The sequence below is a fragment of the Artibeus jamaicensis genome, unplaced genomic scaffold (genome assembly GCF_021234435.1).
Source record: "Artibeus jamaicensis isolate MK-2021 breed Jamaican fruit bat unplaced genomic scaffold, CSHL_Jam_final scaffold_1964, whole genome shotgun sequence".
Classification (NCBI taxonomy): Eukaryota; Metazoa; Chordata; class Mammalia; order Chiroptera; family Phyllostomidae; genus Artibeus; species Artibeus jamaicensis.
The window spans coordinates 12606016-12618675 of NW_026522030.1; the positions used below are offsets into that span (position 1 = coordinate 12606016).

The 12660-nt window shown below is 37.3% G+C and overlaps 1 pseudogene; it reads left to right on the forward strand.

The window, feature by feature from the left end:
- Positions 1-783: 783 nt before the first annotated feature.
- LOC128626017 (myotubularin-related protein 14-like) overlaps positions 784-12660 on the forward strand; it is a 59284-nt pseudogene continuing 47407 nt past the window's right edge.

The following is a 12660-nucleotide window of genomic DNA, read 5'->3' on the forward strand; positions in this document are numbered from 1 at the left end:
GTCAGGTGGATTGAGGTAGAGGAGGCGAGACATGTGGGGAAGGGCATGAGTAAGCATCAGAGAGTCAAGGTCAGAGGTTCTGCACTAGTCTGGGTGGGAGGGCATCAACAGGAGGACTGTGTGGTATAGCAAGAAGAACGCTGTATTCAGAGCCCCCAAAACACTGAATTTGAACCCATCTTCTGTCATGAACTTTCTTTGCAAATTTATCCAAGTAATTTCCTCAGCCTTAGTCACCTTATCTGTAAAACAAGGATAATGGCATTTTCCTGTGAGGGTGGGTGAGATTAAATGTGATGTATTAAGCACTTGGCACTTGTTGGCATCCGCCGTTGGCAGTGACAATGTCTGTGATAAAGAGGCTGCAGTGGCTTTGGCTTGCCAATCTCTGTTCGGAACAAAAGTAGGCATTTTATCCCAGGAATTGAGGCAGGTTTGGTGGCTCCCAGCAGAGAAGGACGATGTGGCTTTGATTAAGCCTGACCTTTGTCCTCTGTGTTCTCTTTCCCAGGTAAGGAGCACAGATATTCCTTGCTCAGCTGGCAGAGCCAGGCTCACCTTGGGAGGCCGTGGCATGGGCTGCTTTCCCTGTGCCACCAATGAACCCACTGACTTGGAGCCTCTGAGAGGCTCTGGCAGTGAGCTCGGCTGCAGCTGCCACCAGGCCAGGTTGCTCCATCTCCAGCAAACATTTACAGTGGCTTGGTGCCTGCTGCTCCTTCCCTGAGACACAGGAAGCTGAGAGCTGGGCCAGTGAGTGGCAGTCAGGAGGATGCCGCCAGCATGGCGAGCAGTAGCTGGGCTTGCTTCTCGCTGCCAGGAGGCCCCTCCACCGTCAGCCCCACAGTTGTGGATGTGGCTTCTTCCAGGAGCTCAGTTGAAGGAACGGCACTGTCTCCTCTCCCAGGCCCTGGCTCTTTCTGGCTGATGTCAGGCGGCTTCCCGGGACGACAGTGTCATGATGAACAAGGAGGAAGCCAGGATATAATGAGGAAGCTTGGCAGAATGTTTCCAAAGTCAGATTCTGCTCTAGGTGCTGTTTGTCCAGGACTGAAACTTATCTCTATGATCATTGACATTTGTTGGCAGTGGTGTGCTTGTAGAAGTTTAACAACCAGCCTTCAAAGTAAGGAAGAAAAGAAAGAAAGGATGAAGGGAGAGAGGAAGGAAGGGAGAACACAAGGGAAGGAGGAAGGATGAAAAAAGGGAGGGAGGGAAAGAGGGTGGGAAAAAAGCAAGAAAAGGCAGGTTCGGATTTGTAGTTTTTGATGACTTCCATGGTATAATAAATCCCACTGCAGAAAATTTCAAGCTACCAACATGATCTCTCTGAATGTGAATTTGAAGAGATGTATAGTAGAACATTATTTATAACATTTCCACCATTGATACATAAGATACAAATAATGTCAGGAGCATCGATAATAGTAAAAATAGTAACACAATTAGGATATGAGGAATTTTAAGTACTTACTATATTTGTTCTTAATGTAATTTACTTTATTATAGTATCGTATAATTTAACTTTTAATAATGGCTCCATTTGACAACTGGCTTACACAATTTCTGACTTTTTTTCAGAGCTTCCATTTTATCTTCTCTGGAGAATAAATCTCTAGTCTTTTTAAAAACTATCTTTTTTTAAAAGACCTTATTCATTTATTTTTAGACAAAGAGCAAAGGAGGGAGAAAGACAGGGAGAGTAACATCAATGTGTGATTGCCTGTCATGCACCCCCTACTGGGGACCTGGCCTGCAACCCAGATATGTGCCCTGACTGGGAATTGAACCAGCGACCCTTTTGTTTGAAGTTTGGCACTCAATCCACTAAGCCACACCAGCCAGGGCTAAAACTTGAGTCTTGATTTCATGTGAGAAGAAAGATTGCCTGGCTGACTGGTATATGGTAGGGAATCTGGGGATCAGATCATTATTACTATTTTTAAAATTTAGTTAGGTAAGAATTTACTTATTCTGGATACTTCATAAACATGAAATCAACCTCTTGTGTCTGGTTTCTTTCACTTAGTGAAACATTTTCATTTTCATGAAAGTTTGTGACTCAGAGGAATATCATTACTCATATGTATTGTAATTAAAAAAAAAAGAAAAAAAAACCAGTGGTCTAAAAAGCTATTAAGAACTACCGCTCCAAAGTTAAGGGATTCTCTGGGGAGTCCACAAAACTAACCAACATCTGGCAGATAATCTTGCCTCCAATTCACAAAACTAAAGGCAAGAAGAGTGATGAAGGGACCACTGAAATAGTCGATAGTTGAGATAAGACAGTTTTAAGTCATAATCTAGGGAAATGACCATGGGATGAAGAGGAAGGAGAAGGTTTCATCAAAGTGACTAGAAAATGCAAATCACTTCCAAAGCTTAAATATCACACATTTGAAAAGTATATGAAAGTATAATGTAAAAAAATGTCCCTTATGATAATGTAACTCAGTTATACATTCTGTAAACATGTTTGCATAAAAAGTGCAAAATTCTATGTTTTATCAAAGAATAACATCTACCAACAAAAGTGCCCAAGTGATGCAATTGTGGGAGGTCAACATGACCTTGAATACACACCCCCAGATCCTGGTACCTAAATTCCTAGTTCCCTAGAAGCATCTCTCATACCTCTTCTACCAAAGGTATTAATTTCTAGTTTTGACATATTTGTAAATAGAGTCTCATTATATACTCTTCCATTTTTGGCATATTTTCCTTGCACTCTGTGAAACTGATCCATGCAGTTATGTGAAATTATTGCTTTTTCATTTTCCTACTATTCTATTGTATGAATATGCCACAAATCATTTATTGATCGTATTCCTGATGGGCATTTGGGACATTTATTGCAATGTTGCTATGAACAATTTTTTCTTGTCTTTTGTGCTCATGTGTACACCCCACACTGACAATTCCGTATCTGGTCAGGGTAAGTCCACCAAAGCTTTTCTTCTTGTGTTAGGTACTCCTCTGGAAGTGGAATAGGTGGTCACACACAGGATACATGTTCAGGGTTAGGAGGTGCTTGTTGAAGATGCTTCCACAGTGGTTGCCCCACTGTGCGCTCTTCACTGACTGTGAAAGCTCAAGTTACAGCACATCCTCACCAATACTTGGTAATACCAGTTACCTTGAATTCACCAGGCTGGTGGGAGTTGTGTTTAGTGACCTACAATTGGGCTTTTAGTTTTCATTTTCCTTATGATTTACCATGGTGAAATTTTCACATGTTTATTCACCATTTAAATGTTTTTTTTTAATTCCCTGATCATCTTTTGCTTAGTTTTAATTGGTTCCTTCCTTTTCTTATTGTTTAGTAAAAATTCCTTATGTATTCTGTATGTGGGTCCTTCACCATAGGTATATGATACATGATTACATATCATATATTGCATGTATCTTTTTATCTTATAAAAAGTTATTGCAAATACCTAATTCTGAAAATTGTCTTTTTATGAGTAGAAGTTATCAATATTACTATATACCAATTTATCAGTCTTTTATGATTGATGCTACTTATTTCAGTTTAAATAGTCTTTACCTATCCCATGAGAATATGCTACATTAGTACCTAAAGGTTTTACTTATCTAACTTTCATATTAAGACTCTGTTCCATCTAGAGTTAATTCTTATATATTGTACAATGTAGAGGTCAAGTTCGTTTATCCATATGAATACCCAGTGGATCCAGCACCATTTGTTGAGAAGGCCATTCTTTCCCTCAGCTGTGGAAGCTGTATCACAAATCAGGAGATTGTGTATGTGTGGTGTAGCTTCTAGACTTTGAACTCTATTCTATTCATCTATTTTTCTGTCCTTAATATCAATAGCATATTGTTTTATTCAAGCCTTGATATCTAGCAGAATAAATCCTTTAATGATTCTATTTTTTCAGATGACTTTTGCTATTCTAAGCCATTTACATTTCTAAAGAAATTTTACATTGATTTTGTCAGTTTCCTCAAGAAGACCCGATGGGATTTTGCTTAAAACTAGTTTGTTTTTGTTTTAAAACTCATGAGCAAGTTTTGAAATGTAGTAAATGTTTCTTCTGCATTGTCTTAAGACCATGACATGTCATTCTCCCTCCTAATGGTGAACTGCACAGATCAATGTTTGAAAGGTATACTGACTTTCTCTTCCTGAAACAAACTCCATTTGATCATGATGCACTATTTTTTAAATGTAAATTTGCTAATATTTTGTGTAGTATTTTTGCATGTACCTTCATAAGAGAAATTGGCCAATGATTTTACTTTCTTATAACGTTCTTGTGAGATTATGTATCAGGATTATGCTGGATTCATAATGACTTGGAAGTAGTTCCTCTTTTTCTAGTCCTGGCATTTTTATACAACAAGATTGTATGACACACAGGTGAAGTCACTTGAGTCTGCAGAATTTCCTGTTGGAAGGCCATTATTTACACATTGAATTTCCTTAGGCTATTCAGTTTTTTTCAGATTCTTAAGTCAGTCTTGCTAAATCGTGTTATTCTAGATATTTGCCAATTTTATCTCAATTTCAAAACTATTGACCAAATGTTTCATAATAACCTCTTATTATTCTTTTAAGTTTCATAGAGTCTATTATCATACCCTTTTTTAATGTCTAATTTTGATGATATTTTCTATTCCTCTTCTTTTACTTTATTAATCTTGTCAGAACTTTTAAACTATTGGCCATTTTTCCCAAATAAACAAACATTTCTTTTTTATTTTTTAAAAAAATTGTGTGTATTTATTTTAAGTCAGAGGGGAAGGGAGAAAGAAAGAGAAGGAAACATCAATGTGTGGTTGCCTCTTGTGCACCCCCTACTGTGGATCTGGCCTGCAACCTAGGCTTGTGCCGTGACTGGGAATCAAACCTGTGACCTTTTGGCTTGCAGGCTGGTGCTCAATCCACTGAGCCACATCAGTCAGGGCTCTTTTTGATTTTTTATTGCTTATTTATTTTCTGTTAAAAAGTTCTGTTCTTTAAAATAATTTATTTTAGTTTTGATTTTAGTTTTCTTTTGATTTTAGTTTTCTCTTTCTTTCCTGTAACTTCTTGAGATGGATACTTAAATGATTGTTTTCAGCCTTTGTTCTTTTATATTATATGCACTTTAGGCAATAAATTTCCTTCCAAGAACAGCTTAAATTGTATTTCATATATTCTGCTATGTGATGTTTTTATTGTCATATTATTCAATATATTTTCTAATTTTCATTGTGATTTCTCTATTGACTTATAGGGCCTTTTTCTACCTTCTACAGTGAAATAATCAGTTTATTTATTTCAATTTTTCTTGTACAACAATAAAAATATGAAAAGTCATAACTTCTTGGTACAACTTGGGATCCTATAAATTTTTATATGTTATACTTTATTTGGGATATTTTTAAAATACTTCAAATAATGTTTAATTTTTTCTCTTTGTATTAAAAAATTTTATAACAGTATTTTTTACTTTTCTCAGTGACTGGGCTTTAATTATATTTCCTTGTTACTGCTTTCCAGTTTTATTGCACTCAAGATAAAACAGACTTGTAACATCTCTACAATTTATTATGTTCTTCTTGGAGAATTATAATTAACATTTGTAAATGTTTCATAAACCTGTGGAAATAGTTGCAGCTTCTGTTTGTAGACTTAGACTTCCTTATGTGGCTATCAAGAAAACAATTCCATAAATTCAACAATCTATATTTCACTTTATAATTTCTATTAATTTATTCTTAAATTTCATACTATTATTACTTCATATTTTTAGTACTTTATTGTCAAACTCAAAGATTCATATTTCCTATACCTTTGTCTTGGCTTATGTACTTTATCAGTATAAAATAACTTTTCCATTTTAAAAAAAATTTTGGCTTTGATTTCTATTTTATTTTAGCATTCTTTCCCTAGGAATTTTTTCATTTACATTTGTCTAATATTTCATTATCTTTTAAATTGTAACCTCATAAATACTTTTATTTTTTCATAATTTGTCTTTCTATATTATGCATATATGTAAAATACTTTTTGTTTGATTTTTTCTCTAATAATTTAGATGTTTTAGATCATATCCTTTATTCCGCCAGTTCATGCACCCCTGGCATACACATAGCAATGTGCTATGAATGCTTTATGCCACATTCTTTTTTTTTAAGGATTTCATTTATTTATTTTTAGAGAGAGCAGAAGGGAGAAAGAGTGGGAGAGAAACATCAATGTCTAGTTGCCTCTTGTGTATACCCTACTGGGGACCTGGCCAGCAACCCAGGCATGTGCCCTGGCTGGGAATTGAACCGGTGAACCTTTGGTTCACAGTCTGGTGCTCATCCACTGAGCCACACCAGCCAGGCTAATACATGCTGTTAAAGCATTGATTTCATTAAATGAGAAGAAAATAATAAAAATAATATTAAAATTGACATGATATATAATGCAATAAGGTGCAACATCACATAACATTCCTGAAATTCCTTTTTGAGATGAGCCATTCTGGGTTATGTTCACAGATTCCTGGGGATTATGTTCACTTTTTTCTCATATTAGGGGTACTTATGTGAAAACACATGAGGACATTTGTGCCCCTTTTTAAAAAATGCTTTGCATACCTAAAACTATGTTTTCTAATTTTCAAAGTAAAAAATAAAATAGAATTTCTTGAATTTCCACTTAATCAAATAAGAAAATTCACATACTTTAATTGCCTTTCCCTCCTTTCCACTATTTTTTTATTTAGTTGGTATAAACTCTAATGTCGGACCCAGATCATTATTATTCCAATTTAGCTTTGATTTTTCAAAATCATTTAATGCTTTTATTTATTATTTGCTATGCAAACATGCTGTATTTATGGCAAAAACTAGAAAATAAAAATATACACCCTCAACCTTATATCATTTAAAATATGAATAAAGGTAATGATTTCTGTCATACTGATGCTAGATAGGAATCAAATTTATATATTTTTCCAAATGTTTAATTAATTCGTATAACAACAATTAATTTGAGTTATAATCTTTATCCCATATAATATCCTTATATGTGCTTTCCTGTGCCTAACTATTATATTGCAATACATTACAATAAAGTAAACTAATAGTAAATAATAATAAAAGTAGAATAGTAGTAAACTAAATGATAGTATGCTCATAACGCTACACTACACTGGACTGTGCCAAGATCTGTTTCCGGATTTCCTATTTAATTTCCTTGATTTGTCCTTCAAAACTGTTTCAGTAACACTGCGAGATTTTACATATGTAAACATTTATATATATAGATAGTTTTATATACATAGATACTTTGCATCTAAAACTGGTGGGCAAGTTGATACACACACACACACACACACACACAAAGAATCTATAACTGGTTCTAGATATAGATATATATCTATATATCCACCAGTTATAGATATATATATATCTGTAAATATATATACAGATATATATATCTCAAATGTGTGTGCATGTGTGTGCACATGTGTATACTCACCAATAGTTGATTATCATTGTTCATGGAATTACGTTCTATAAAGTAAGTGCAAAGATTGATATAGCAAATACTGAATCATTGTTCGTAGGTAAAACACAGGACTGGGTTCCTGCAAACCTCTGGTCACAATACTTTTATGACTGGTCAGCACATCAACTTGTTTTATGTGTTATATGTATGACTCATTAACACTGAACTCATGTGATACTGAAGAATACCAGACAACACTTGAGCACAACATTTGGGGGGCATTCAAAACAGTAAAACTACACCCCAAAATGCACAAAATATGTGGCACTAAATATACTGCAAAAAGGACACATTTACAGTATTAGTACTGAAACAAGAAGGCAGAACATTCCCTTGCTTTTTATATTTTTTATCTTTGTAAAACACATTCATCGTAATTTTATTTCTAATAGCTCAAACTGGAAATGTCCAAATGTACATTATTTTATTTGACCTAAGTTGGAAACATGCAAATTTGGCAACATATATTCTGCCCGTTATCTGGGAATAACTGTGAAAGTACCATGAGTACCGACTGATTGGGGGTTTACAAATAATTTTTAGCATGTTGGCAAATTTGCAAATACAGGATTTGCATATAATCAGGGCTGACTCTGTGTGTGTGTGTATTTGTAGGCTATTTTTGTGTTGTATTAAAATAACTTTGCTATTTTGAGGGTTATTTTCAAAAGTACAGTCCTCTGAATCTTAGGTTTTTATCCTTCAGTGTTTTTTTATGTTTGTTTTCTTTAGTTTATAGATAATTTCAGATGCAGCAGCTAACTTTGGTCTGTGTCCTTCTCTTCCATGAGGTGTGCATTTACTTCTCTCAGCTCTTAGGGGATTTGGGCATGAATAGGCCACGTGAAGATCAGAAACAGTGGCTTGCCTCTGGCTCCCTTCCTGCATTTGTGTGGTGGGGATAGTCCTTCTTTGCATCTGTAACTGGTGGGCAAGCTGAGTGGCACAATCTCCAGTGTATTTCTCAGTATTAGCAATTTTTTATCTATTGCAACAGTACCCAAATTGCAGTTCCTGGCCTCTACATCGATACACATTGGAGACAAAGGGGTCACTGTGAATGGAGAAAAATGCAGGCAATGTATTGAGAATAAGCTTATTTAATTTAAGGGACAGTTATTTGTTAGGGATTATTTTTTGGGTGTTTTACTAATTAAACTCATTTGTTCTTTTTTTAAAAAAAATGTTTTCACTTGTAAAATAAACTAAACTGAAAACCAACATTGATGCTCAAATTTTTACCCGAAACACTATTCATGCATGAAATCCGGAGTCCAGACACAGTACACTCTGTTCTAGCAGTGTTGTACCTTTCTTTTTGTAAAGATAGTGTGCACCTCTAAAAGAAAAAGGTAAGTGGGTTAGCCAGGAAAATTGAGTTTACTTGGGAATAGCAGAGGCATTGCAATTTGAGACACACGAACGATGATAAACCATAGGCAAGTCTGGAGAACAGAAGAGAGGATCATTCTTTTATAGTGGAAAGGAGAAATTTGAAAGGGACTGTTTTGAATGAAAATTCATTGGAGGAGAACAAGAGTTCCAGATTGTGACAGTATCTCCTAGGTTGAATGGCAGCAGCTTCTCATTGGCTGGATTGTTGCTGGGCTAAGAGAAAAACCTTCCTTCTTCTACTGGGGTATGTTGAGTGGGGGTGTAAAGTAAGTTGCGAGAGCTCACCCTTCAGGCCTTCCTAACTCCATTTCAATGAGGTTTTCCGTGATTTATTTGCAAGACTGGGCTGCGATGGGATAGAATAATTATTATTATTAAAACTATATGACAGATCCTAAACATTTGACATATATGAACTCCTTTAATCCTCACAATAACTCTGCTAGGTAGATGATCATGATTGATAGGAAAACTCAGGCACAGAGAGACCCTCAAGGTCACCCAATCAGTGGGAGATTATGGGTTTGAACACGGGCAGGCTGGCTCCTGAGTCTGTTTTCCTGAGCAGCCCAATGAGCTCCCTCTCTGCTCACCTCACAACTAGACTGTGGACCCCACCTGCAGTGTTGGACTTTTCCAGATGTCATCTTGACTTTACTGCTTCACTTGTAGGGACCCCATTTCCCAACATGCAGTGCCTGTCTTCCCTCAATGGACAGCGATGGTAAATGAATGAACGTGGAGGAAGGAAGATAATGTTGCCTCATTCGAAATACAACACAGAACAGAGAGAACCCCTGGACATTTCCTGTTTACTGGCTATCTTGAATCTCTGTTCCAAACTAGACTATGAAGAAGACACAAAGAAGCAATTCTGATCTGTGCCATGCACTTGAACCTGGATGTTTGCCTGAGTCCATCTCTTTGTATCTTACAGTTTCTATTTTGATACATTACTTCTTAGTTTCAGCTTTTAAGGCTGGTCGGAACATTTTTTTTGTAATTGTCTTTATGAGTATGTTTGCAAAAGCTTTTAGTCAACATTTTAAATTCCAAGCAGTTTCTCCTTGTTTTTTCTCTGTTTGCTTTAGCAAAGTTTTTCCAAAAATAAGTTCTTTTGAAACTTGAGTGATATGTTTTCTTCTTTATTTTGCAGCTTTTCAGTGTTTCCATTTTTGTTCTATCTGTTCATCAAGTAGAAAGAGGACACATTGTACATGAGACTGATCTCTCGTCAACAGGATGGGTGGATCCTTCTTGATTTTCCCTCATCTGTTTTTCCCTTCATTGCTTGGCTCTTAGAGCCATCTCAGATGGTCCCATCTCAGATCCTAGGCCAGAAGGCTAGCTGTCTTGCCAGTTCTCTCTCTCCTGTGGCTCCCAGAGGAGGGAAGGTGGGGACCTTAGCATGAGACATCCTTTAGGGAACTTTGTCTCTGTGTTGGGTGCTCCCCGCTGTGCTCAGAACTAAATGTTTGTCTCTGGCTTTCCCTCTCCTGGCCACTACATATGCCCACCTTGCCTCGTGCCTTGTACCATTGCCCATGATCCATGGAGAAGCTTCATTATCGTCTGACTGTTCTCTTTGGTAGCACCTCTGCAAACACACATTGGGATGCTCTCAAGCTGTTCTCAGACTCAAGGGGTTTGCTGCTTGGCGTTCTCTGTTCAAAAATGAGAGGTGGTTGTGACAAGGTAGTTTTATTTATTTGCAGCAAGTAAAGGAGATGGCGGATTTAAAGCCAAAGCTCTGCTTCCCCAAAGAAAGAAAGGTTTAGCCAACGGCTTATACACATTATTTTGTTGATTTCTTCTTTGCAATTGGCTACAGTTTTCCAATTGAGTTCTGATCAAGTTTTTATTGTTTACAGGTGATCTGCAAAATACTGTGCTACATTTTAACATTTAGCAAGAATAGCATTTAGTAAGAATGGCTCAGACCTTGAAAAACTATACTTACTGGACTGTCTATCTAAAAAACCTACAGATGGTTTCTACTGTAGCATTTCTTCTCTGTTACCATCACCTGCCTTTACCTTCAGTGCTCCTTCTAACGAAGTGAACATCTGCCAGTCTTTCCCATGGTGCTTGATCACTACCCTTGCTCTGGTCTAGTCTTACTCTTCCTATGAAGAAGCCATCCAAGTTCAAGGAATGTGGCCAATAACTTTCCTGAGTTCTCAATGCCAGTGCAGAATCGCCCAAGTTTTTATATCGGTTCCTGGTTCTCGGCCAGGAGCAGCATGAGCTGCGGGGTGTGGGGATGTGTGTGAGTGTGTGGTTGGTCTAGGGCCTCCTGGATACCAGTGAGTTGTTTCCATCCCTGAGGCAGAGGTTTCTCTTGGTAGCACTAAAAAAAAAAGCATCACAGTCACATCAAGAATATCAATTATTCCACTTTTGGGTATATATCTGAAGACATCTAAAACACTAATTTGAAAAGTACATGCATCCCTATGTTCATTGCAACATTATTTGCAACAGCCAAGATATGAAAGCAACCTGTGTCTATCAATAGATGAATAGATATAGAAGATGTGGTATATAAACAATGGAATATTACTTAGCCATAAAAATTAAATCTTACCATTTGTGATAACATGGATGGACCTTAAAGGGTATTGTGCTGAGTGAAATAAGTCATGCAGAGAAAGACAAATATCATATGATTTACCTTCTATGTGGAATCTGAAGAACAAAATAAATGAAAAAACAAAATAGAAAAAACAACGTACAGATACAGAGAACAGCCTGATGGTTGGCAGATGGGAAGCAGGTATGGGGACTGAGTGAAAAAGGTGACGGGACTAAAAAGCACAAATTGGGGGTTAAAAGTCATGGCGTATAAAGTGCAGCAAAAAGCATATAGTTAATAGCATTGTAATAAATATACACCTGGTGCAGGGTGTGTACTAAACTTACCGAGGGGTCACTTTGTAAATTATATAAATGTCTAACATTATACTGTACACCTGAAACTGATATAAAATAATATTGAATGACAACTGTAATTGCAAAATAAAAAATAAAATGAAATAAAAAAAGAGTCTCAGTCCCAACAATGTAAATTGAGGATGGGAGCACACATCCATTTTTCAGAAAAGCAAACTGGAGCCTAGAGAAGTGAAAAATTGTCCCAGCTACACTCTGTGAGGGGCAGGCAGGGTCTGGATTTGACCTTAGACCGTCCAGATCCCACCATGAGGCTCCCATTTAAGTGCAGCTGGAAGCCTGAACTCCAGGCATTTCCTCATTTCTCCTTCTCCTGCCTCTCCGTGCCTCCTTCTGACCCCCAGAGCGAAGCGATTCAGGTCCCACTTTCCTACCACGCCGTGTGAGTGAGTCACAGAAAAGCGCAGATTCTGTGTCCGGTACTGACAGCTCTTCAGAGGACTTCTGTGGCTGTGGAACGGGCACCTGCTAGAGGGAAATTGGCATCATACTGTATAATTTCCTCTTCTCAGACTAATCACTTAAATCTTGATGGACTGGGCCCCACCACTTGCCTAGCAAAAACCTGTGCTTGTCAGAGGAGGGCCACCAATGCCCTGTCACAGAGGGGCCATCTGCTTCTCTCCCCAGTAGCTACTGTGAGACCCAAGCGTGGCCCAGCTTTGCTGATGAGAAAGCAGGAGTCTTGGGGGAGCCACAGAGCTAACAATAGTGAGGCAGCCAGATCTGAGACATGAGTAGCTGCTTCAGAATGAGTAGAACTGAATTGGAATCTCGCTTCATTATTTCTCTTTGGGTGA